Below are 26647 nucleotides of genomic sequence, written 5' to 3'. Positions count from 1 at the left end.
GAAAATATAGAGAAAGACGGATCACCCCTAAGTGAGGTTATATGTAAGTTGAAGAGAAGTGAACTTCTAATATGGTGTTCTGGGAATAACAGACAGGTTTTCTTTTCTTCTCTACCCTTTCTTCACCCCATTAAAATGAGTTTTAGAAATACCAGAAAGGAAAGGGGGAAAATACATTTGTGTTCAAGATACTAAATCTAATTTTTTTTCTATTTTAATTTATTTTTTATTCTTCCATACCCTTTACACCATGTGGGGGTAAAGTTATCCTATATCCTAAAAAGTCATTTTTTTATTATCTTTTTATTATCAGGTAGTTTCCTGATGTAGCTTGGATCTGTTTTTAAAAGCTTCTTTTATTCACACGCAGCTTAACTTGAGGAGAATTAAGCAGGCCAGTTCCCAAGAAAATGTTTTACTTATACCAAGAATAAGTAATTTTCCTCTTAAAGTGCCTAGAGAAAATAATTCCTGTGGACATGTTTGATCTCAAAGTCCAACATCCCATAAACATTGAACTCTAGGGATAATACAGTTGATTTGATAACAAATATTTGAAAGAAAAGAACAAATGAAGGCCCAGTATGCTCCCAACTATGTTAACATCCTACCTTTAGGTGGGAGAGACCAGATTGAGTTTCTCCCAAGAAATTAGGAAAGACATGCATTATCTAAGGTGATTTCTGGACTGATGTATATGGCTTAGTACCAACTTTGCCCTAACTTAGTAGCACCTTGTCTAAGACAAGATGGCTTAGTAATACTTTTTCTTAATCACTAAAATGCCTACCAGCATTCTTGAAATATCCACAGTGTATCTAAATTACATCACATTTAATGAAAAGTCAATACTACAGATGTGAAGAATAATTGACGATATAGAGTCATTAGGACTTCAAAGGCTATTAGACCATCTGGTAAAAGCAAAGAAAGTAACAGGTCTGGAGTCGGCGGTAGCGCAGCGGGTTAAGCGCACGTGACGCAAAGCCCAAGGACCAGCCTAAGGATCCAGGTTTGAGCCCCCGACTCCCCACATGCAGAGGAGTCGCTTCACAGGCAGTGAAGCAGGTCTGCATGTGTCTATCTTTCTCTCCCCCTCTCTGTCTTCCCCTCCTCTCTCCATTTATCTTTGTCCTATCCAACAACAACAACATTAATCATAACTACAACAATAAAACAGCAAGGGCAACAAAAGGGAACAAATAAATAAATAATAAAAAAAATTTAAAAAAGAAAGTAACAGGTCCCAGAGTAAAACCATCTAAGTATCCTTTCTCCATGCTGTATCATTTTTAATCTTGTGGCTTTAGATAGAAGCCTAACATTGACCAAGTAGCATAACTTCCAAGTCTTGGTCTCCTCTTAAGATTCATAGTCTTGGGGGCCAGACAATGTACACACTGGTTTAAGCACACATAGTACGAAATGCAAGGACCTGCGTCAGGATTCTGGTTCAAGCCCTGCTCCCCACCTGCAGGGGAGTCGCTTCACAAGTGATGAAGCAGGTTCGCAGGTGTCTATCTTTATCTATCTTACACTTCTCTTTCAATTTCTCTCTGTCCTGTCCAAAAACAACAAAAATGGGTGAAAAAACAGCCACCAGGAGCAGTGGATTCATGGTGCAGGCACCAAGTCCCAGTGATAATCCTGGAGGAAAAGAGAAAAAGGCTCATAGTTTTAAATGATGAAACTGTGAGCAATCACGATAGGTAAGTGAAACAGAGTCATGTACAGTATGGATATTAGCTCTACTGAGCATTGCAAATCCAGTGATGGAGGATAAAGTCATTCACACAGGTGTGTGTGCGTGTGCGTGCGCGTGCGCGTGCGCGTGCGCGTGCGCGTGTAAATGAAGGAGGCATAGAAGAATGAAGATATGGACCAGATTGAGAGATGTTCATTTGCTAAGATAGTTTCATGATAATTGCACATAGTTATTGGGTTTGTATCTTGTGCCAAACAGTGGTTAAAAACTTCCTGGAGTGTCTTGTTCTGTTTCGATACCTCCAAAAAGGTAACTTCTGTGGGATACTTACTAGAATATTTAGTAGAAGACTGAGGCTTATAAGTTAAGTAATTTGTCACATCACTGTGGTAGACAGTAATTGATTCATGATTCAAATATGGAAATTTTGATTACAGATTTGCCTTCTTTATGCTAAATAAATTTTTTGTCTGCACAATCCCAATGACAGTAACTGTTCCATTAGTGGCTCACAAGCTTCACTTTACGAAACTTTCAGTCATCATTCCAGGGAGTGTGGTCAGGCTATGAGTAATGTTATCTAGTGTTTACCTAAATCTGGGAACTTTGTAATGGGACATGGGAAGCAGACTATCCCCCTCTTCAGACAATGTCCCCACATACCTGCTCACAATATTATTCTCTATGGCAAATGGACTATATCCAGAATGTTTGGGGCCATCCTTGATCCTTCACTGGGAGATGCTTTGCTCTCTATTTATACATGGCATAGCCCAAGTTGCAGCAATAAGTATAAAAAATTGTAAGTTGAAAGAATTAGAGAGGATCATTTCTCACAGTCTTGGACTGAGGGAGGAGAGTTAAGATTTCAAGTGATTAATAGAAAATCCAAAGTTTTTCTTGACCCCAACACCCTTTTGGGAAGAACTAGAGTGAGTGGAGATGACAGCAGCTGAAGAAGTTATTGGTTCTAATGATTAAATGGACAAAGCAGATGATTGTTTCTTGCTTAGAGAAAAGTCATTTGAATGACTTTGAGAATAGATACTTTTAAACTTTAACTCCTCTCTCTCCGTCTCCCTCTCTCTCTCTCTCTCTCTCTCTCTCTCTCTCTCTCTTCAGAGTACTACTCCACTCTGGTTTATGGTGGTGCTGGGGACTTTGCATAACCATTATACTATACTCCTCCACTAATATTTTACTTATAAATTAGATTTCTCCATAAAAATAGAAATTCTCATATAACTCATGTTATTTCCCTCCTCCCCAAAGAAAAAAGAGTTAGTAACCATTTTGTCTTAATTAATCAGAGTTTTGCAGGAGTATCTTGGTGAAAATGAGCACCAACTAACAAAACAGAGGGGGTTTTTATTTGTTTGTTTGTTTGCAGTCAATCTATTGTTCTTCAATTGCTTTGTCTCAAACAATAAGTCAGTGGAATTTATAGCTTATTGGCAAATGCCAACTTGATCTCCATATATAGGTAAGTGGCTGTTTATGATCACCTAATGAAAGACCCCTAGACCTACTACTTAGCTAGTCAACCTCAGATGTGTAACAGATGCACAGTGAGCTTAAGAACTACCCTAAAGGATTCATTCCCATCACCACATCTTTCATACAGCACTCTGATCTCATTGTAGAATACCTGCAGCTATTTGTCAAGGGTTAAATAAGAACATGAAATGGTTGTAACTTTTCTTATCCCATGGTTTTTGTTCATTTGTATAAGGTTGCTTGGGGTGTGACCTTAGTTACCACCTGAATTTTATAATAATTACTAAGTCAATGGTTAAACATAGGACTCAGGAGCAGAATTATGGAGCTATATAAAGCCTGTGTCTTTGTAGATTCATATTGCATTATAGCAAGGATATGAAATGCTAAATAAGTAATATTCTGGACTATTCTACCTAGGCAAATTATTTTGTTTTGTTTAATTATCACCAACAGGGATTCACTACTCCTGGCCAACTTTTTTTCAGCTAGAAAGAAAGAGACAAAGACAGAAACACAGAAGGACAGAGGGAAAAGCACCAGAGACTTCCAGTATTGTAGTGGGAACTGGACTAAAATCTGGTCAAGAGTATGTGAAAGTCAGTGTACACTATCCAGATGAGCTATTTTGAGAGCCCAATAAATGTTTTACTGTTTTATTTATTTCAGGCAACATTTTTTCAAGTAGCATTTATTTCATGAGAGAGAGACTGAGCAAGGCCAGACTCATGTTTTACCACATACAGTGCCAGAAATCAAAAAAGTGGCCTTGGACATGTAAGCCTTGTACTCTACCACAGAATCATGTCCCTGACCACACAGATAGCTTTTCGCAGAGTTTTAGAAATTTCTTCCGTGCAAAGAAATGTTTATAATGGACACAAATAGAGATATTTGAGGCTTTTGCTGAATACTCTGTTGTTGTTTCTTTTCTTTTCTCTTCTCTTTTTCTTTCAGAAGAGAATGTACACTCAGTCCCCCACTACCACAAATTATACAATGGAGTTTTCCACATTTGGGGAAATAGCAGGGATCAGCAAATCCCAAGTGCAATGGATAAGTTTCACCCTAGGAAAACTACCTTCCTGATCATGGTATTTCCTTTTCCAGGTTAAGCATTCCTGTTATTTCAACAATGGTGTAATTTATTAATTATTCATTTGATTCTTTAAGAATGCCATATTTCTGAATGCCAAGCCATGAGACCTTGTGAATCTTTAGGGTGGAGGATGAATGCTGATCAGTCCTCATGAGAAGTGGTGGCTTCTCCTCTCTCCAGACACCACCCCACACGAACAAAGATTCAGGAGTCAGGCTGTAGCACAGTGGGTTAAGCGCAGGTGGCGCAAAGTGCAAGGACCTGCCTAAGGATACCAGTTCGAGCCCCCAGCTCCCCACCTGCTGGGGAGTTGCTTCGCAGGTGGTGAAGCACGTCTGAAGGTGTCTCTCTTTCTCTCCCCCTCTATGTCTTCCCCTCCTCTCTCTATTTCTCTCTGCCCTACCCAACAACAACAACAATACCTACAACAATAAAACAACAAGGGCAACATAAGGGTATAAATAAATAAAATAAATATTTTTAAAAAAGAACAAAGATTCATCAACCCAAGTTCTGATTTATATGGGAGAAGGCAAGGAGATGATTAAAAGGCTGGGAAATAAGACCTATGAGAAATAAGGAGAAGAATGCAGATTACCGAAGCTGTGGAATAAAAGCCTGAGAAGTGATTCCACAACCTTCTCTTTGTCTTTGGAAGCATCTCTCACTTCCAAAGAACAAAGCCAGCTGTTCTGCATCACCACTGAAGACAGAGTGGGAGGAAATAGGTTCAAGCTAGAGCATAAGGGATTTAGGACCTAAGAAGGAATTTCCTGACTTGGAGAAATGGTAAACATCAGGAAAACCTACTCACAAAGACTGAAGAATGTCTTTCTCTCAAAGTATTTAAAAACAGTAGATTTTTCTTAACTGCCCAAATGATTTAAAGGCCTTATCTAGCACTTGGGGGATACAGAAGATATGACCAAATAATCTCTTTGAGAGTATCTTTTGGTTTAAAGGCAAAAGGCAACACAATGTAGTTCATACATGCCAGTTTTTAATATTGTACAGCTGAAGCTCAAATAATATTATAATGCAACGTTGCTTCAATAAACATTTAAAAACTAGAAGGTATTTTCAATGTTGTCTAAATGTAATAATCATAGAGATTATTGTTTATTGACTTTCTTTTTTGCCTCCAGGTTTACTGCTGGGGCTCAATGCCTGGACCACAAATCCACTGCTCCTGGAGGCTATTTTTTTCCCTTCTGTTGCCCTTGTTGTTTATTATCCTCGTTATCATTGCTGATGTTGTTGTCGGATAGGACAGAGAGAAATCAAAAGAGGAGAGGAAGTCAGAGAGGGGGGAGAAAAATAGACACCTGCAGACCTGCTTCACTACTAGTGAAGCAACCCCCCCCCAACATACACACACACAAGTGGGGAGCCAGGGGCTCAAACCAGAATCCTTAAGCCAGTCCTCATGTACACAACCCATTGTGCTACCGCCCAGCCCCATTTATTTACTTTCTTTTGTCAAGTGACTATGAAATTGATGTCGAGGGGCCCTGATAATGGTTCATCCAATAGAGTGCACACATCGCCATTTGCAAAGAAAGACCCATTAAGTCCCTGGCCCCACCTGAAGGTAGGGAGGCTTCATGAGAATTGAAACAGTGCTGCAGATGTCTCTTCCAGTCTCTCCCCCGTCTAGTTATCTCTTTCTCTTTGTCTCTTTTTTAATTAAAACATTAATATTTAATTATTTATTCCCTTTTGTTGCCCTTTTATTGTTGTAGTTATTGATGTCATTGTTGTTGTAGAGGACAGAGAGAAATGGAGAGAAGAGGGGGAGTCTGAGAGTGGCAGAAAAAGATAGACACCTGCAGACCTGCTTCACCACCTGTGAAGTGAGCCCCCTGCAGATGGGGACCCGGAGGCTTGAACCAGGATCCTTAGGCTGGTCATTACACTTTGTGCCATTCTCTTTGTCTCTTACCCTCTAACAAAAGAAAAAAAAATTCTACCAGGAGCAGAAGAGATGCAGTCCAGAAACCAAGGTACGGTGATAAAGTCAGAGGCCAAAAAAAAAAAAAAGAAAAAGAAAAAGAAAGAAATAAAAAGATTCCTGCTTGGGAAATGTGTGGAATTTTATCCCTCTTACCCTATGGTTTTTTTCAATATTTTCTATTTTTTATTTTATAAATAAATTACATTTTAAAGGGACAAAAAAAGTGAGGATATACTCAGGGCTAAGAGCCCACCCCTTCCCCCCAAAATCATTTTTTCAGCTCCATCTTTTATACACATTTTGTGCCTAGGGAGAGTAATGACTTCAGTCTCAATTTCCTCAATTTTTTTTAGAAATTTTAATTTTTTAATATTTATTTATTTTATTATTTATTTCCTTTTGTTGCCCTTGTTTTATTATTGTAGTTATTATTGTTGTTGTTATTGATGTAATTGTTGTTGGATAGGACAGAGAGAAATGGAGATAGGAGGGGAAGACAGAGATGGGGAGAGAAAGATAAACATCTGCAGACCTGTTTCACCATCTGTGAAGCGACCACCCTGCAGATGGGGATCGGGGGGGCTCGAACCTATTTTCCTCAATTTTTAGTTGAAACCTAAAACACTTGCAATGTAATAAATAAATAAAGGAAACACCTGCAGCATGCACATCAGAGGATCACAGTGCATATTGAATAAGAAATGGAAATACTTTTTAAGAGTGAAATACTTGTTCAAATATATGAAACATCAAAATGGAAATGTGATTTTTATATAAACATGTATTTCTCTCTTTCATTCTGGTGAGAAGAAAGAATCAGTGCTCACAGATGACATCCTAAACCCTCGAGGTTGCTCTCGCCACACTTCTGGCCCCTCGTCAAGAGAAAAATTAAGAGAAATTCACTTTGAAGTAGGACCTTGGAATAGTTCTTGATAGGCTAGAATTTCAAACCTGGGCAAACATCTGAGCTCCTAATCTACTACCTGACTCTACCGGATCCAGGTAAACCAACCACCATCTTCTTCCAGCCTTCCCAAATGATGGTCAGCAAGTCACAAAGGATCCCATAGCTTAGAAGAAGCCAGGCTGGGGGTGATTATGCTTAGTGAAACAAGAGGTGAAAAACAAGGATCAGATGGATGGTTTCACTGATATGTAGACTCAAGAGAATGGATACACATGAATTTGCAAAAACAAATATTTCTAAGACTTTGGGGAAACTATGGTGATTATCTGTTATCTTTGGGAGGGTAGGGATACAGAACCTTTGTGGAGGGTACAGTTTTGTATCAGAACCTTACAATCTTATAATCCAATAATATATAGGCATCCAGGGAAAAATGGCTGAAGAAGACCTAGCACTGGATCTTTGAAATGCCTTGCATTGCAATATGCTGTGATCATTTGTTTGACTAAGACCTTATCAAAGGAGATTGCAAACAAGCTCTTGGAGGCCAAAATCCTTTCCTCTGTGCTCTCACAGCGTCTCCTTAATTTGGTGAGTGTTGACTAATTGGGAAAGTGTTGATTAAGGAAACACATCACTACTTCAGGATCTGTTCCCAGGAGACCAGAGTTTAACACAGAAGAGAAGACACTCTCCTCTCACTGTGTGTGTTCCAACCCCCTTGCCAGTTCCCAGGTCACTTTTCTTTTCCCAAAGCTGCCTCCCCTTGCAGAGATTACTTCCTTGAGTCCTGGAGATGGCATTTTCCAAGACCTCGGTGTCATTCTACTAGAATTTTTTTTGGAATATTTACTCCAGAAAAGTTCAACCTCAATTATTTTTAAGTCTACTGTTCCTTGCTAATGGAAAAATTAACCTTACCTGCAAATACTGGGATATAATAATAATAATAATAATAATAATAATAACTGTTTTAATGGTAAGAGTTGACACATAGCTCAAAGAACCATCATGAAAACAGCCACCACATTTTCAAACACTGCTTGTGAAGAGGCAGAATAAAAGCTAACATAGCAGCCTCCATTTGGCAGCAATTGATCTACAGAACCAGGGACTTGAACACGCAGGCCGACCCGGCAAACAGCCAGTTTGTAACCATATCCTGAAATGAGCTGAGATGACCCAAAGCCTTCTACCAGCCCCCACAGTCAGAGAATGCCTTTGTAGCAATGAGCCAGATCTCAAAAGGGAATAAGCTACTGAGTATTTTCTTTTTTTATCCTGAGAAAAGTTAACTTTTCTGGCGCCTGACTCTTTTAAAAAAAAAAAGTCTCTCTTCCCACTGATCCCTTGGCAACTTTGGAGGTGAGAGAAGAACAAAAGCTAAAAACAAATGCTACTTCTGAGGGGGAAGCCACATTGCAGATGAATTTCTGTTGTTTAGTTTACTCCTGCTTTCTCCTTCTCCCTCAGGAATAGAACTTTTTTTTAAAAAAAATTTATATTTATTTATTTTCCCTTTTGTTGCCCTTGTTGTTTAACATTGTTGTGGTTATTATTGTTATTGATGTCATCGGATAGGACAGAGAGAAATGGAGACAGGAGGGGAAGACAGAGAGGGGGAGAGAAAGACAGACACCTACAGACCTGCTTCACCACTTGTGAAGCACTCCCCTGCAGGTGGGGAGCTGGAGGCTACAACTAGGATCCTTAGGCAGGTCCTTGGGCTTTGTGCCACATGTGCTTAACCCACTGCACCACCGCCTGATTCCTTTTTCTTTAAAACCTCACTCTCATGTATTATATAGCTATAACTTGACATAGTGAAACACACCCCGAATTAAGTGTGAGGGGCACGAAACTGGGATTGCTGGAGTCCTACAGTTTTAACTTTCAAACTAACACTTCTAGGGAGATGAGGGAGGACCCCTCCCCTGCACCATAGAGTCAGACACTGTAGCAGGTTGTTGCAAGGAAATTACATTGATGAAACAGTTAGACAGTGATTCATATGCACCATAACTCATTGTGATGCCCCCCGTTTCAGCATCCTCCTCCTTACAGGAGGATGTCCAATTTAAATTACTCACTATTGATCAGCGATTGCATTGCCTGGAATAGAATGGCAGCATCAATTCATTTCATCCTATTGAGTTTCAGCCAACAGCAACTGATACTTGGCACATGGTTCCCAGAGACATTTGTCTGCCATCAGGGAGTTGATTAACGGGTTGGCAGTTTGTATGTTTGTGAAAAAAGGGGGGAAGAAAAGTGTAAATTCTGCTTATGAATTCATTCTCATACCTGATGTGGAGAAAAAGTCCTTATCTAAATTTAGTCCCTACAATCAGCTGTTTGCCCCTGCCAACCTACTCATATCCAACACTGTATGTCCTTATTTTTTATTGATAGTCATGTGAATAATTAAAGTCCAAGTACATGAGACCCACATAAATCATCTTCAGTGGGCATACAATGGACCTGGGCCCAGTCACAGCTCACAGCATAAATTAAGGCCAAAATATTCATGATGTAAACTAGGCATGTCATTGCCGCCTGCAGAATTCTTAGTAAATGGCTTGTCACTCAGACCCTGTCACCTTCAAATGAGCCTACAAGCAAAGGAACTTTCTCTCCACAACTATCATGGGGACCACTGACTCATGTTGGTCTTCATTCACTGTAACTGTTGATGTTACATAAGAGGATGATGTGCTATTTGTTTTGAAAATCCCACTTGCTTTATTTGGCCATACCTGCTGCAGCCTTCACATTTGTTCCTACTTCCTTTTCAGAAGCCCAAGCAGCACTGTCCAGGGCTATTAACCTCTCTCATTAATGCCATCAATCATGTGCTTGGCACACTGGCTTTGCTAGACAAATCTAACAACATCTGCCATGCATCCTGCAACCTCCTTTTGACACCTCACACTTTATTTTCACTTGTATCTCTGCTATCTGGCAAGATTTATTTTTTGTTTTTTCTTTAAGAAAGGAGACATTAACAAAACCGTAGGATAGAAGGGGTACAACTCCACACAATTCCCACCATATGATCTCCATATCCCATCCCCTCCCCTGATAGCTTTCCCATTCTCTATCCCTCTGGGAGTATGGACCCAGGGCCATTGTGGGTTGCAGAAGGTGGAAGGTCTGGCTTCTGTACTTGCTTCCCCATTGAACATGGGCATTGACTGGTCGATCCATACTCCCAGCCTGTCTCTCTCTTTCCTTAGTAGGGTGGGTCTCTGGGGAAGCGGGACTCCAGGACACATTGGTGGGGTCATCAGTCCAGGGAAGTCTGGTCGGCATCATGCTGGCATCTGGAACCTGGTGGCTGAAAACAAAGTTAACATACAAAGCCAAACAAATTGTTGAACAACCATGGACCTAAAGGCTGGAACAGTGCAGATGAAGTGTTGGGGGGTACTCACTGCAGACTCTTTTGTACTTCTGCTTTCAGGTATATATTTTCCCCTAGTTTATGGACACGTGTGAACATATGCTCTATCAGGGGACCTGGTCTATATCTAGGTTTGGGGACTTTATTGGGGAGTGGACCACCTGGAATGGAAATATTTCTGTCTGATCCCATTCTGATGCCAGGGAGCTAGTAGTTTGCCATTCCTCCACAGGGCAACGTACCTTGTGAGAAATTGTTGGGGGGCGGGCAAGTTGTGGCTTTTAGCACTGGCAGGTGGACCTGGCACCAAGATCCACTGGGTACCTAAGTATTACTAGGGGAATCTTTGACCAGATGACATTGTATCCAGAAATCAGTCATGTCTGTGTGTATAAGAATAACTGCCACATTATCTTTGGGAGAGGGATCACTGTTTTTAAAACATAGGTTACACATTTCCTGACCCAATCTAGGAAACAATCAAGAGAATAGTGTTGGCCAGAGTCCTACTCTTTGTTCATCTAAACTCTCTCTTTTGTCATTCCCTCCAAGGAAGCCCCATATTCATACAAGTACGGTGTGCTAACCAGTTGGCACACTGGAGCTCTATTATTATTTATGTATTTATTTACTTCTGAGAGCCATGCTCAGCTCTGGTTCATGGTAGTGTGCTGAATTCAACCTGAGGCTTTGAAGCCTCAGGCATGAGAGTTTCTTTGCATCACCATTATGCTATCTACCCCGCCTAGCACACTGGACTTCTAGAAGCCCAGTTTTCTTTTCACGCCATTGTCATCCTCAAGACCAGCAGTTGCCTGGCATGACAGAGTGATGATACTCATGCCCTGATCATGGCTTTCAAACACTTATGATAACACCATGTCTTGTTTTCTGAAATAATCAGGAGCCCCTCAAAATCAATAACTATGGCTACCCCTGGAAGTGTGAATAATCACCCATCGACACCACCACAACCTATTCCCTTCCAGGAGAAAATTCTGCTAGCTAGTGCTCTCGAGGTTTTTCAGCTCAATGTTTTCAACAGAAGAAACCACAGTCCTTTAGGTTCATAACTAGTCGATAATTTGTTTGGCTCCACATGTTAACTCTTTTTTCAGCCACCAGGTTCCAGATGCTAACATGATGCCAACCAGACTTCCCTGGGCAGATGACCCACCAGTGTGTCCTGGAGCTCAGCTTCCCCACAGCCCTGCCCCACTAGGGAAAGAGAGAGACAGGCTGGGAATATGGATCTACCTGTCAATGCCCATGTTCAGCTGGGAAGCAATTAAAGAAGCCAGACCTTCCACCTTCTGCATCCCAGAGAGATAAAGAGTAGGAAAGCTATCAGGGGAGGGGATGGGATAGGGAGTTCTGGTGGTGGGAGTTGCATGGATTTTTACCCCTATTATCCTATGATTTTTGTCAGTGTTTCCTTTTATAAATAATTTTTAAATAATAGATAAATAAATTAAATTAAAAATTCAGTAATAGGCTTAAGTGAAGGAGGCACCAGACATGTATCATATGATGCCTGTAGTAAAGAGAACCATAATTGAGGTTGTATGAGAGTGTATGGGCAGCCCTCCAGTACATTGACATTACATTCTTCCACTTGAATGCCCTCCCCATGCACAGTAATCCAAGGATCTGAGGAGGAATAATCCACTGACATCCAATTTTTCTGGGAGATTTTTTTCCTCTTCCTGAGCAAGGCAATTTGTTCATGAAGATGTATAAGTATTAACTCTTTCTCAGCTAAATGATCCTCACAAAGGAAAGATTAATTCTGACATGAAAGATTATGATCATTAAATCAAAAACCTAGTCAGATGCCCCCAATTTCTAGCCTCTACTTCTCCTCTTGTCTCGAAAAATAACAAGAGAAACTGTGATTTCCCTGTTAAGCATAAACAAAAAGAAGGTTCAATACTGAGTCCACAAAATGTATTACAAATAAAATGTGGAAACAGTTCGACTCAGCTCTATTCTAAATATGCTCCCTTTCTAAAAAAGACCTAGGGTATCATTGGCACGCACACACACACACACACACACACACACACATCATATATACGCATACGTATACATATAGAGTTGGTAATTTAATACAAATTTATATAGTGTTCACCTCAGGGAAAATAAATATGAGCACAAATTGTTGGAAGGTAGTGGGGGAGATGCATGAAGACAAGTTACAAAAAGCATGGAAAACACTAAGGCAAGGAATATTTAAAAGATGTCATGGGAACGTAGAGGAGGGCAGATCTGACTTTGCTTAGCAGACTTCAGGAGAGATATTCACACACAGGGGGTAGGATCTTAGAAAGAGAATGTGGCCAGGAGGACAAGGCAAGAGAAAAACAACTGTATGCCTCCTGCATCCAGGAAAAACAATAAGACAACATGGTTGGATCTGCTACAAAAGGTCATTTATGACAATAACTTGTTTTGCAGTCTTTTTTCACCCTACAAAGCTTTCCATACTGTTTCCTAGAGGTAGCTCACATGTACTGAAGAGAGCAGTGCAGTTAGTTAGCATATGGCATTCACTGCTTTGAGACCTACCCGGTCTCCCTCTGCTAGACATCTCTGGGTCTGCCTGGTGTTGTGATCTGTTGGCACCACTACCTGTTGCATTGAATTCTGCTGTGCCAGCCAGGCCCTACCTACCATCCTACTCACAAAGCAAGCACATGCCAATTCCCACAGAAAAGTGTGAGTCCTACAAAATGATGCTTCCCCTCCTGCCATACCTGTTCTTCCCTTCAAATTCTCTAGTGATGTCAACATTTTGAAGTGTTAGAGCTGGTCACTTATAACCATAGTTATAAGTGACAAAGGGGACCACACTTACCACCTACTAAGTAAGGGGTCTTGTAGAATTCAGAGCAGGTTTGCTTCCCATTTTCACTCACTGATCTAAATACTCTTGCTAAATACTCCAACACAAGGCATAAGAAACAACCCCATGGGGAGTCCAACGGTAGCGCAGCGGGCTAAGTGCAGGTGGTGCAAAGCAAAAGGACCTGCATAAGGATCCCTGTTCTAACCCCGGCACCCACCTGCAGGGGAGTCGCTTCACAGGCAGTGAAGCAGGTCTGCAAGTGTCTATCTTCCCCCCCCCATCTTTTCCCCTCTTCTCTCCATTTCTCTCTGTCCTATCCAACAATGACATTAATTAACAACTAAAATAATAACTATAACAACAATGAAAAACAACAAGGGCAACACCAAAAAGGGGAAATAAATAAGTAGAAATTTACAAAAACAAAAGAAACAACCCCATGAAGGAGCAGAATGCCCAGTCCCAGAATGCCCCCCTCCCAGCTATATGCTTGACTTATTCCTCATGTGAATGTTTTTTCCAAAATGCAACTTAGCTCCTTATGCAAATACTTCCATGTGCCTGGACTCATCTCAGTGCCTGTAATGGTCGAATTTGTGTTCAGACTAAGACACTCTTGTTTGTGCATGATAATGGCAGACAAGCTATAAAGAACTCCTTAAGAAGTGGGTCAGGCGGTGTTGCACCTGGTCATGCACACATAGTATGAAGCTCGAGGACCCACACAAAAATCCAGGTTCAAGCCCCAACTCCTGACCTGCAGGGGGAACACTTCATGAGTGGTGAAGCAAGTCTTCACATGTCTCTCTTTCTCTCTGTCTCCCTCTCCTTTTCTCAAGAAAAAAAAAAAGGAGAATTTCTTAAGAAGTTTATTAAGTCACTCAAGCTAAAAACAGGTCTTATGCATAACTTTTCTCATTTTCCAGAGGTAGGAATATAGTTAGGAGTCCCAGTGGCTAAAGCACAGGACTTAAAAACATGAGGTTCTGAGTTCCATCCCTAGCATTATATGTGCTAGAGTAATGCTCTAGTGTTATCTCTCTCTCTCCTATAAAATAGTAAGTACACAATTTAAAAGAGGTAGGAAGACTGACCTAAAATAGATGTTTTAAAAAAGAGAAACTTGGTGGTTCTTATAACTGAACAAGAGGACCTGCTAGTATACAGCCTAAACCAACACACAGAGGATGGGATCAGGACCCGGTTTCTCCTCTTCGATTTCTTGACTCCCCTTCCTTGGCTCTGTGATTAGGCTGCTTGGTTTCAGGGAGGAAGCCAGCATATATTAGTACTATATCATTCTCTGTTTACAAATGAGACGATAAACACTTCTTTTTCCCAGAATCCCCTGGCAAAATACCCTCATTTCTTCTTGGCTGTGATTGGGGTACTTTCTTGATCCATCATGATAGGCAGAATAACACAATATACTGAATGGTTTACAAGGGTGTCCTTAATCTACTCTTGGATCAAGGTGTGATCAGCTTGGGGGTGTGATCAGCTCACATGAAATTTCTGGATAGGGATAAAGATGTTTCCTAGGAGAAAATTAGAATGATGATTTTGTTTGTTTTAGACAGAGCACCACTCAGACTGGTTATTTGTACCTGGGATCTGTTGCATACAGGTCCTGATCCTTTTTTTTTATTATTATTATTGCATTTCTTTAATTGGGAGATTAATGGTTTAACGTATAGATGTTGGCATATGGGCATAATTTCCCATCTCACCATGACTGGAATCTGTAAAACACTCCCACTTCCAGCTTTGATACTTTCCCATAGTCATATATCAGGACCTGAAACCCATCCTCCTCCGACCCCTCTCCTTGTCCTTCTTTCTCAGAGTCTTTTACTTTGGTGCAATACTCTCAGCCAGTCCAAGTGTTACCTTGTGGTTTCCCCTTTGTGTTCTTGTTTCTTAAGTTCTGTCCATGAGTCAGATCATCCCATATTCATCTTCTCTTTCTGCCCTATTTCACTTAACATGATTCCTTCAAGCTCCATCCAAGATGAGGTGAAGAAGGTGACTTCATCCTTCTTAAGCTGAGAAGTATTCCATTTGTATATACACCACAACTTTCTTAGCTACTCATTCGTTGTTAGATATCTGGGTTGCTTCCAAGTCTGTCCTACTACAAATGTACTGCTATGAACATAGGCATACACAGATCTCTTTGGATGGGTGTGTTTGTTCCCTTAGGATATATCCCCAGGAGAGGAATGGCCAGATCATAAAGTAGGTCCACTTCTAACTTTCTGAGAGTTCTCCAGACTGCTCTCCACAGGGGTTGGACTAATTGACATTCCCACCCTCAGTGTAAAACTTCTCCAACATTTGTTGTAACTGTCCTTTCGGATGTATGACAGTCTCACAGGAGTGAAGCAATATCTCATTGTTGTCTTTATTTGTACTTCTCTGCTAATCAGTGCCTTTAACCATGTTTTCATCTATTTGTTGGTTCTTTGAATCTCTTCTTAGGTGAATATTCTGGGCACTAATACAGGGGTAGTAATGGTAGAAATGAAGTGGCCCTAAATTCAAAAGTCAATATCGTAATACAATTTGTGTCCCTAAATTATTATGGTCACTTGGCACAAAGATGATTTAACAACCCAATGTAGTTACTTTTCTTTTGCGAGACCTGAAGGGAGATTTGCCTTTGTGTCTAGACTTAATGAAAGATGTATGAGAATGGGTAGTAAAAAGTAAGTAACTTGAGTAGGGGGACTCGCCAGGGATTTTTACACCTAGGAATTAACGCTATTAGATAGATAGATCAGAGACCAAAGAAGAACTGTCCATTGACATGTCCATTGATCTGTCTGTCCACTGACTGTCAATTTATACAAAAGTGGTAGATTTTGATGCAAAACAGTAAGATAAAATATTTAAAGAAAATATAAAAGACATGACACATGGGCTAAAGAGAAACTCTGACCAATACTAGTACTTACCAAGACTAGAAAGAGCCAGGGTATTTGAATGTCTATACAAAAATCATAATCAAATAAATGAAACCACAGATCCAAATAAAATACAATTACCCATTAAAAGCATATCCAACAAATAAAGTCACAGGCAAGCTGGAAAAAAATATATGGAGCATATTTAAAAGAGTTGGTGGTTAAAACATACAATATCCTCTACAATTATAATGAATAAGTCAGATAGATCTAATATAAAAGTACGTAAAAAATACAAATAGGCAAATCACTATAAAGTGAGTGTATCATAATGACCAAGTACATTTTTTAATGCTCAAACTCACTAGTAGTCAGGGAAATGCAAATTAAAATAGTGACAAGATACCATTTTATTACCATCAGACAGACATATTAGTGAGAATTGTAACACCATGTGATGGTGGGTTGGTCAGAGTATAATGCAAACAGTACTCTTACATACATTGGCAGAAAAGTAATGTGTTATAGCTGTTTAGGAAATGATTATAAAAACTGAAATTACATTTACCATTCAACTCAGCAGTTTCACGCTCAAAAATTTATCTCCTGGAAATAAAAGCACCAGTTCATGGAATTATTTGTGTGTGCATGAGTAGATCATCATTGTTCAAAGTGACAAAGAACTGGATACAAAGTAAGTATCTATGGATAAATAAATAGCCATAGTGGTGCAAAATATTTGCAGCACAGAGAGTTTTCTGATCAAAGAGAGACTGAGCTAAAGCTATTCAGTTTACTTGGTTTTCTTCACAAGGCAGACAAGTCTATGTTTGGAAAAGTGCTGTGATACAATACATGACATGACACAGAATATAACTCCATTTTGTAAAAGCAACCATGACGATGATAAAAGCTATACTCTGTAAACACAGAAAATAAGTATGGAAGAAATGCTCACACTTTTGTTGTTTGCTGGATTGTTTTAGGTCACAGAGCTTCACCACTCCAGTCTGCCTTTTCAGATAAAAGAGATAAAGGGGGACAGGAAAGACACCACAGCACCAAAACTTGCTGCAGTGAGGTGAGACCAGTTGTAAGCCTGGGCTGCTCATGTAGCAAAGCAGTCACACTATCCAGGTAAGATATATATATATATATATATATATTATAACTTAGGGAAGAGAGGGAGATAATCACAGTCTTAGTTTGTCTCGGCCTCAGAGATTTTTTTTTTTTTCTGAGAATGTGGGTTTTTCACTGCTGAAACTGTAGTAGTCTAGTGGCCAGCAAATAGGTCAGCTGTTAGAGTACAGAACTTGCATGCCTGTGGCATCTAGTTGGATCCTGGCACCATATGTACAGAATAGAACTCTGACCTTTATTTCTTTTTTTTCTTTTTTTTAATATTTATTTTATTTACTTATTCCCTTTTGTTGCCCTTGTTGTTTTATTGTTGTAGTTACTATTGTTGTTGTCGTTGTTGGATAGGCCAGAGAGAAATGGAGAGAGGGAGGGGAAGACAGAGAGGAGGAGAGAAAGATAGACACCTGCAGACCTGCTTCACCGCCTGTGAAGTGACTCCCTTGCAGGTGGGGAGCCGGGGTTCGAACCGGGATCCTTATGCCTTATCCTTATCCTTGTGCTTTGCGCCACCTGCACTTAGCCCACTGCGCTACAGCCCGACTCCCTGACCTTTCTTTCTTTCTTTCTTTCTATCTATCTATCTATCTATCTATCTATCTATCTATCTATCTATCTTTCTTTCTTTTTATCTATCTTTCTATCTATCTTTCTATCTATCTTTCTATCTATCTTTCTATCTATCTATCTATCATCTACATCATTGTACACCCCTCTACCTGTATATTTCATAGGAAATATAAATCTTCTAAAAACTGGGACCATTTCAAATCAACAGGAATGGGTGTTTAACTCTAGAAATATTATGCATAGAAGGAAGTAAGGTGGATAAAGTAAGCAAAAAAGAGGAGGTAGAAATATGGCAAAATTATGTAATCATATAATCATCTATGTATGTACTGGTTTATATTGATAGCAGTATTTTCTTTGTATTAGCAAGTTCTCATGCATGAGAAATTTCATTACTACTATGCTCACTCACATCAAGACAGAGAAAGAGAGAAAGTCACAGCACTCAAGTGTTCTCTGATTCCACAGTGCTACTCTTTCAGCGCCAGGGCTGGGGATCAAATCTGGACTTCACACCTGCTGAACTATCCCTCTGACCCATTAAAAATAAATCTTTAAAAATATTTATTTTTGAGGGAGTCGGGCTGTAGCACAGCGGGTTAAGCGCAGGTGGCGCTAAGCTCAAGGACCAGCGTCAGGATCCTGGTTTGATCCCCCGGCTCCCCACCTGCAGGCAGGTCCCTTCACAGGCGGTGAAGCAGGTCTGCAGGTGTCTGTCTTTCTCTCCCCCTCTCTGTCTTCCCCTCCTCTCTCCATTTCTCTCTGTCCTATCCAACAACAATGACATCAATAATAACTACAACAATAAAACAACAAGGGCAACAAAAGGGAATAAATAAAAAAAATAAAATAAAATAAAAAATATATATATATTTATTTTTGTAAGTTTCTTAAGACTTGAGGATGGATTAAGTCAGACCCATAGACTGTCTTTTGTGGTTTCCTTGTATCCCTCTTTCTGTAACACTTTGTGTTCTTTACGATCTCCTTTCTGGACAGATGGACTGGGATCTGAGGAGCTCTTGAATGGCCATCTTGGCTGTGTCCATCAAGACTCAAAGACTCTCAAGACTTAAATTCTCTCTTACTCTAGAGGAACCAGGGTGGAAAGGCAGTTCAAACTAACAAGGTAATGTCATTTACTTATTTATTCAGTACCTGCTCATTAAACACCTATTCTGAGTAGTAATTTTCCTCTTTTTAGTACAAAGGAAGCAAATTATTAAATGAATAAATAAATATATGATAATTATAAAGCATGTATGATTATTATAATAGTCACACCGTATTATAATATATGTACAGCAAGATATATTTCAGTAACAGATGCTTGATGTTTTTACTTACGTTACTAACTCATTTACTTTTAGCAGAGCTTAGTCCTTACACCAGAACCTCTCCCTTGGTACTTCCCACATAGTGCAGGGGCTTGAACCTGGACCATGTACATGCCAAGACACATGCCCTACCTGGTAATGTAACTCTCTGGCCACTCAAAAATGTGGGGTTTTTTTTGGGGGGCGTGGGGTGGGAGGCCATACCAGTGCTATGCTCCTGTGTGATTCCACTTCTCCAGACAAACTCTTTTTTTGGTCCTTTTTTATCCTTTTAGGGTAGAAACAGAAAGGGAGAGAAGCAGGTGAAATCTACAGGACCAGCTCACCATGTGACATCAGGGTTTGAGCCTCCATTTTGGGTTTTGATTATGGTAAAGTGTGCACACTGCCACACAAGCTACCTCCAGGGTCTCTCCCCAAAATGCTTTAATAGAAGTCACAGTGGTCTGGGAGGTGGCGCAGTGGATAAAGCACTGGACTCTCAAGCATGAGATCCTGAATTCAATCCCTGGCAGCACATGTGCCAGAGTGATGTCTGGTTCTTTCTCTCCTTCTATCTTTCTCATTAATAAATAAATATGCATATCTTTAAAAAGAAGTCAAAACAAAAGCCTATGAGAACACAGAAATGAGGACAATAGTTTTCCCTGACAGAATCTAGGAAAGAACAGAAGAGGAATATCTTGGGTTTAAAAAACAAGTGTTTGCAGAATAAAGAAAAGAAATGGAAAGTCTATCGTGTGTCCCTTTGCAAGGCCAAAGTAATGCAACTGCAAAGTAAGAAGTTTCCTGGTACGTGGTGGCTTTATCCATAGCTAAAATGATCCGTAGAGTCTAAAGAAACAGGTGGTTTCTGGAGGGTTTGGATGGGGAGGGTAGGTAAAGGATTCTGTGGTGTGATGGTATAGGAGCTTTGGTGGTGTGTGTGGTCAGTTTTATACATGTACATACACATACATGTACACATACACATCTCTATGTGAGACTATATACTCAAGTCTTATGTTGAATCAATTTCTTTTTTGAGAAGCAGGTGGTAAAAGGAGGGGAAGGAGGAAAAGGATGAGAGGGAGGAGAAGGACAAGAAGAAGCAGGAGAAGAAGTAGAAGAAAAAGGAAAGTTCCTTTGGGCCAATGCTCTGGGTGTTGGAGAAGTAAAAAGAGCAAGGGTTGAGGAGATGAGACTGAATAATTAGGGGCAAGGCCCTGCACACTGTGCCAGGGAGTTTGGATTCGTTTCTCACAAGAGGGAAACCAAGCACAATTGGAATTTAGTTTTTAGGAAGATAATGTGAGCATCACAATGGCAAACTGACTTTATGTCAAATGCCGGTTCCAGTCAATCAGTCATGAGAACTTGAATGACAATGAGAAGAAGACCTGTGTGGTTACCCATGTCAGGGTTTGGCAGGGAAAGTGGACAAGGAAGAAGAGGAAGAGTGACAAAGCAGTGAGGTGTTTCCCAATGCAGTGCCTATCTGCAATGTGGAGGTGGGATTGGACAGAAGTGATACTGTCAGGGAGAGCAGCTTTCACTGATCCGCTCAAGAGATAATGGATGCCACTGATGTCCCAGAGACAGAGAGAATGAACCAGATTTAGAAAAGATTACAGAGGGGAAATCAGTAGAACCAGCTGAAGGAATCTCAGAATGGATGAGATCCAGCCACTAAGGGTATCTCTGGCTTGCAAGCAAGTTTCAGACAAGAATTGTTTTATGACATTGGAACCAAACCCACTTGGCTCCCGCAGATGCAGATTCCTCACAAAGAGCATGATGATTCAGCAGTTCCAGGAGTGGCCAGAATGCATCGAACAATTCTTGCCACCAAATCACTTCCCAGTGTCTGTGGCTCTGGATGCTTATCCCAGCAGTCCCTGTGATTGATTTTCCAGAACAGCTCTCAGAAGTTGAAAGGTCCTCCCAGCATCAAAAACAGGAAGCATCCCCCACTCACCTGGCTGAAGGTCCAGGAAGGAATATGTGTCCTCTGACACATAGGCAGTGTAAGTTCCCATTATGTCAGCAGTGTTTACCATCACTGGGCACTTCCTGTGACATAGAAGCATGGACAAATCTCTTCTCCAGCAGAAAGGAAATGACTGACCTCAGGAAATCATCCCTTCTACCCTTCCCCCCTCCTCCCAAAATGGAGCCGTTAGACTTTCACTAAAAATATCAGTGCTTGCTAAAAATAAGGTTCATCAACTCTGCCCTTGCTCCAGGAAATCCTGGCCAAAGTGTGTCTTCCATTATCACTAGCCCTTGTCAAAGTAACCTCTCAGAACCATGTGCCGCCTGTCCTCTGAGCTTGAAGTTCATTTGGAATCGGCTCCCACTTGCCTTCCCCACCCATGAAAAAGAAAGACTTGCTAATCAGAACGGTATCAAACGCTTTCTCCCTGGGGACAAATGGTCTTACAAAACCCACAAGCAAAGCACACCCAAATGGGTTTATTTCCTGTCTGGATGACTTCCTCCAGGCTCATTATGGTTTCAGTGTCATTTTCCAGAACAGGAAAGAGAACGCAGGAGTGTGGCCATTAGCAGTCTCCTCCAGTGGACGTGCAGCCACTGACCTGGAGAAGCCTGGATGAAACCATTTGTTTGGAAAACATGAGCACTCAAAGTATTTGGTAGTGGTGCTGTGTCTGCTCTTTGTTCCTGGGGCACTCAGCTTATCGTGGTTTTATAATCAATCCTGTGCTAAGAAGCCACAGCTGAACGTTGGCATTTACCTTGCAGAGGGAGAAGGATTCTCCATCTGTGAGACTGATCCAGGGTCAGAAGTGGAAAGAAACACCTGCTCCCTCATCCAAGGGGAGAGGGTGAGAGAAATATCAAAGTACCTCTGGACTCCACTCTGAATGTCTATGTTAACAGAGTAGTCCCTAGTAACTAAACTGAGTTACTAATTTTATTTCCCAAGTGAGGAAGGATGAGAATCTCAAGCAGGGGCTCTGAGTCTAAGGAGAAGTAGCTCTGGAGTCAGGGTTTGGGTCTTGTCATCACTGTGTATAGCTCTATGCTGCTGGACAAATGAATCGGGCTTCCTGAGACTCGTGCTTCTCAGTCATGTAACAAGGCTGTTAAGAAGATGAGTTAAAATCAAGTATGAGCAGTTTCCCATGTGGTGTCAGAGCTATATGAGTATAGCTGTCAGTTTTCTCTGGTGAGTGACTGACTGCATGTCAAGCATGCGTTGATTGCCGGAGAGTCCACAGAAAGCAGGACAGGCAAAGCCCAGAATAACAGAAAGGTGGGGTAATGGGGTGGGTGTGTAAGCTCAGGAACCAAAACCAAGAAGAACTGATGAAATCCTGGTGGGAAAGAACTCTGGAGAAAGAAGAAAACTGGCAGGCCAGGGCATCCAAGGACTATGTGCACTGAGGCCACGCTGGGCCTGGTCAAGTCCCCTGTGAGCTCACATTCTGCCTGGGAACAAGCTCAGTAGGAGCCCCAAGGCCGAAGCAGTCCTTGCAAGGCAAACCTGGCTCCTCAGTAAATTTCCAGCAGAGGGACAGCAAACATCTCCATGACCAGACGGTGCGTTTGGCCACGGTCTCTCCAATGTGGCCCCGGAGTGAAACTGTCAACTATAAACTAGCAGGGAGGAGCTTCAGAGACTGGGAGTGGTGGGCATCAAGCAAGAACAGTGACACCATTTTAAGGGGGGGAGGTCACACTAAATGTGTGGGGTTCAAATGGTGGGGAGAGGGCTTGTGTATCTGGAGGTTAGTTTGATGTTTCTGAACACCTCATGGCAGCATGGTGGTAAACATCTTCTGATCTTCTGTGGTTTAAGGTGTCTCAGAGTTCTCTCTCCCCCACTCAAAGCCAAGATAAGAACCAGATACCATGACATGTTGTAGCACATTCTGTTTGCTCAAAATCTTTTAAAATGTAACATATATACATATATATACATACATACATATATATACATATATATATATATATCACAGGGAAATTGTACAATAAACAAGAAGAAAACAAAAAGGAGATCAGAACAAAGCCTATTAGCCATTAAGCAAGATGAAAGAGATGAGGTTATCTGTGAGCTAATAGGCCATTGTCTCCCATTCCAGTGAGGCAGGCCATCTCCAGCATATGACTGAAGGAGGCTGCAGGGAGGTGGGAGTGGGAGTTCTGACAGTCACTAGAATGTCAGCTCCAGACTGGTGAAATAGCTCACTTAGATAGTGTACTCCATTGTCATATGTAAAACACAGGTTCAAGCCAAGCCCCCACAGCACTGAAGGAATAAAGTTAGGATCTCTTTTATCCACCCCCCCACCAGTATAAAAATAAATCAATAGCAATAATGTTAATAATAATGGAATAGCTGCTCCATTAGAGCAGGGATCTTTTTTTAAAAAGAAATTTTATTATCTTTATTTATTTATTTATTGGATAGAGACAGGAATTGAGAGGGAAATGGGAGAGAGAGAGAGAGAGAGAGAGAGAGAGAGAGAGAGACCCTGAGACACTGCTCCTCCACTAGCAAAGCTTTCCTACTGCAAGTGGGGACCAGGTGCTCGAACCCAGGCTCTTGCGCATTGTAATGTGTGCTTAACCAGGTGTGCCACCACCCAGCCCCTGAGAGCAGGAATCTTCACCCTTCCTGTTTATAGAGGAACAAATATTCTGTCCACTTTCTGATACATTGTGGTCTCTCAATAGTCTCTTGTTGAGTATATTTCATGACTTCCTAATTTGTATTCTCTCAAGTTTCTAATATGCTGCCTGTAGGATGGGAATATATCATTTCATCTCAAATGCTAGTTATCTTTTCCAGATATTAATTACCATCAACTTCTTTGCACAAAATACTTGAATAAAATACAGGGCACATATGTCTGATTTTGTCTCACAGACCTTATTGAGGTTCCACACCGGTGCAGATTATTATTAGATAAAATTCTGAGTGTGCCAGTAGTAAACGGACTATCACAGTCAAAGGATTCAGACATTCCCTTTTGAGCCAAGTTCTCTCTCTCTCTCTTCTCTTTCCCCCCTTCTCCCTCTCTCCCTCTCCCTCTCCCTCTCCCTCTCCCTCTCCCTCTCCCTCTCCCTCTCCCTCTCCCTCTCCCTCTCCCTCTCCCTCTCCCTCTCCCTCTCCCTCTCCCTCTCCCTCTCTCTCTCATTTCCCCTAGCTTTGAGAGTAATGATAGAGTATATCCCCTAGGGGGCAGTGTGCGCACATGTTTCGGTCAAGCAAAGCCTACAGCATAAGGCCGCTGAGGCAATTTCAACCGCAACAGGTTTGAGCATCTGAGAAACAAAAATGCAGCGTGTGAAGTCTTGTGCTTTAGGTAGAACAGAAGAGAATAAAAGCCTGAAAGAATTGCACAGTAGAGGAAAACCTAGTGACACAGCAGAAAATTGGGGGATGGTAATTTTGTGGTTTCCAAGCATTGAATTACTGAATGTCCAACATAGGAATGAGTTGACAAGCTTTTTAATATTTGCTAAAGAGATTTTTAAAATTTATTTATTTATTTGTTACTTTCTATTACATGTTTCTGAAATCCATGCAGAACTGTGTTTCATTTTCTTATCTATTCTGGTTGGCAGCTCAAATCCAATTACCGTTAACCAGTTTTAACTGAGTAATAATAGCTGATACAGTATTATGGAGGGCTTGTAATGTTCTCCACGTTTTTCTTACATGGCATTATTCAGCTCTTTGCAACTGTTCAAAGCTTCCATGACTCTGTGAGATGAAGACTATTCTCCTCTTATAGAAGAAGAATCTGGCATGGAGTTTATAAAAACATTCAAGATCCCCAAGCCTAAAAGTTGGCTCCATCAGAGGAGATTGGTATAATGATAGATCCTGAGACCCCAAGTTCTATCCAGAATCAACATGGGAATAACAAAGGAAACTCCATGAATGGCAGAGTGTTTTCTCCCCTCTCTCTCTCTCTCAAACAAAAAACATGGGCTGGGGCCAGGGAGGTGGATCAGCAAGTATACTGACACCTTCCATGCTTGAGGAGCTGGGCCCAGCCCTGACACTGCAGGAACATGCCACAGACAGAGACATGGCAGTCTTCATGGATGGTAGAGCGATCCTGTGGTCTTAGCTCCTGTTCCCCTTCTCTGTCTCATAAAAGCATAAAAATGAAGGGGGGTATTTTACAGTATAGTTGTTGACAAACAGCTACCATCTCTCATCTCCCCGGGCTAGGTGTCCAGAACACAGTCTCTATCCTGCCTTTGGCCCTTTACCACCATCATACACCAGGACCTCAGAGCCCCTCTATTGCACCCCTTCCCCTCCTTCCCGAGTCCTTTGCTTTGGTGCAATCAATATACTACACCCAGTCCAAGCTTAATTGTGTGTTTTCCCTTTCTGTCCTTGTTTCTTAAGCTCCACTTATGAATGAGATCATCTTGCATTCATCCTTCTCTTTCTGACTTACCTCACTCAACGTGGACCTCTGAGTTCCATTCAAGATATGGCAAAAGAGATGAGGACACCAATTTTAACTGTTGCATACTATTCCATTGTGTGTATCTGCACACACCATGTTTTTTTTTTTTTTTTTTTTTTAGTTTATCCATCACTGGGCATCTGACTAGCTTCCAAGTTTGAACTATTAAAAATCAAACTGCTGTGAACATATGTTTGCATAATTGTCTTGCTAAGTATCTTTGTTTCCTTTGGATATATTAGCAGGAGAGGAATTGGTGGGTCGTCGGGTAGGTCCATTTTTAGTGCACTTATGAGTCTCCATACTATTTTCCACAGATGTTGAACCAATTCATATTCTTACCAGAAGCCTCTCTAGCAGTGTTTCTGTATTTACTAATGCATGACATTCTCTCTGTACAAAGTTATATCTCATTGCTGTAAAAGCATTATCTTTAGGATGCTCATGTAATGATCATTGTCATCAAATAAGGACCTAGAAATGATGCTCAGATAACACATGACCAAAAAAAAAAAAAAAACGGAGTTTTAACAGTGGTTATAGATGGCTATTCTGGGCCATGGAGGTAGTACAAAAGACTTATTTGTGGAGGACCCCTGTCTGATCCTCAGCAACACCAGTACCCAGAGTGGAAGGAAAAAAAAGAGATTATTTCAGAGGGAAAACCAAATAAGTGAAAATACCGACATGTGAAAGTACCAAAAATAGTGGTCCAGGAGGTGGCACAGTGATAAAGCTTTGGACCCTCAAGCATGAGGTACTGAGTTTGATCCCCAGCAGCATATGTGCCAGAGTGATGTCTAGTTCTTTCTCTTTCCTCCTATCTTTCTCATTAATA

At 41.0% G+C, this 26647-nt stretch overlaps 1 long non-coding RNA gene and 1 other non-coding gene across 2 annotated transcripts in view; both read right to left on the bottom strand.

Moving 5' to 3' along the window:
- LOC132539264 (uncharacterized) overlaps positions 1 to 26647 on the bottom strand; it is a 123398-nt gene that overhangs the window by 34117 nt on the left and 62634 nt on the right. The window lies entirely within an intron of this gene.
- On the bottom strand, positions 4159 to 4321 carry LOC132539551 (U1 spliceosomal RNA). The gene has a single exon (XR_009550908.1). It is a non-coding gene; the product is annotated as a U1 spliceosomal RNA (small nuclear RNA).

This window comes from Erinaceus europaeus, chromosome 7, assembly GCF_950295315.1.
Source record: "Erinaceus europaeus chromosome 7, mEriEur2.1, whole genome shotgun sequence".
Lineage (NCBI taxonomy): Eukaryota > Metazoa > Chordata > Mammalia > Eulipotyphla > Erinaceidae > Erinaceus > Erinaceus europaeus.
Note: the sequence above shows the minus strand (reverse complement) of the source record. Positions and strands in the feature narration are given on the sequence as shown.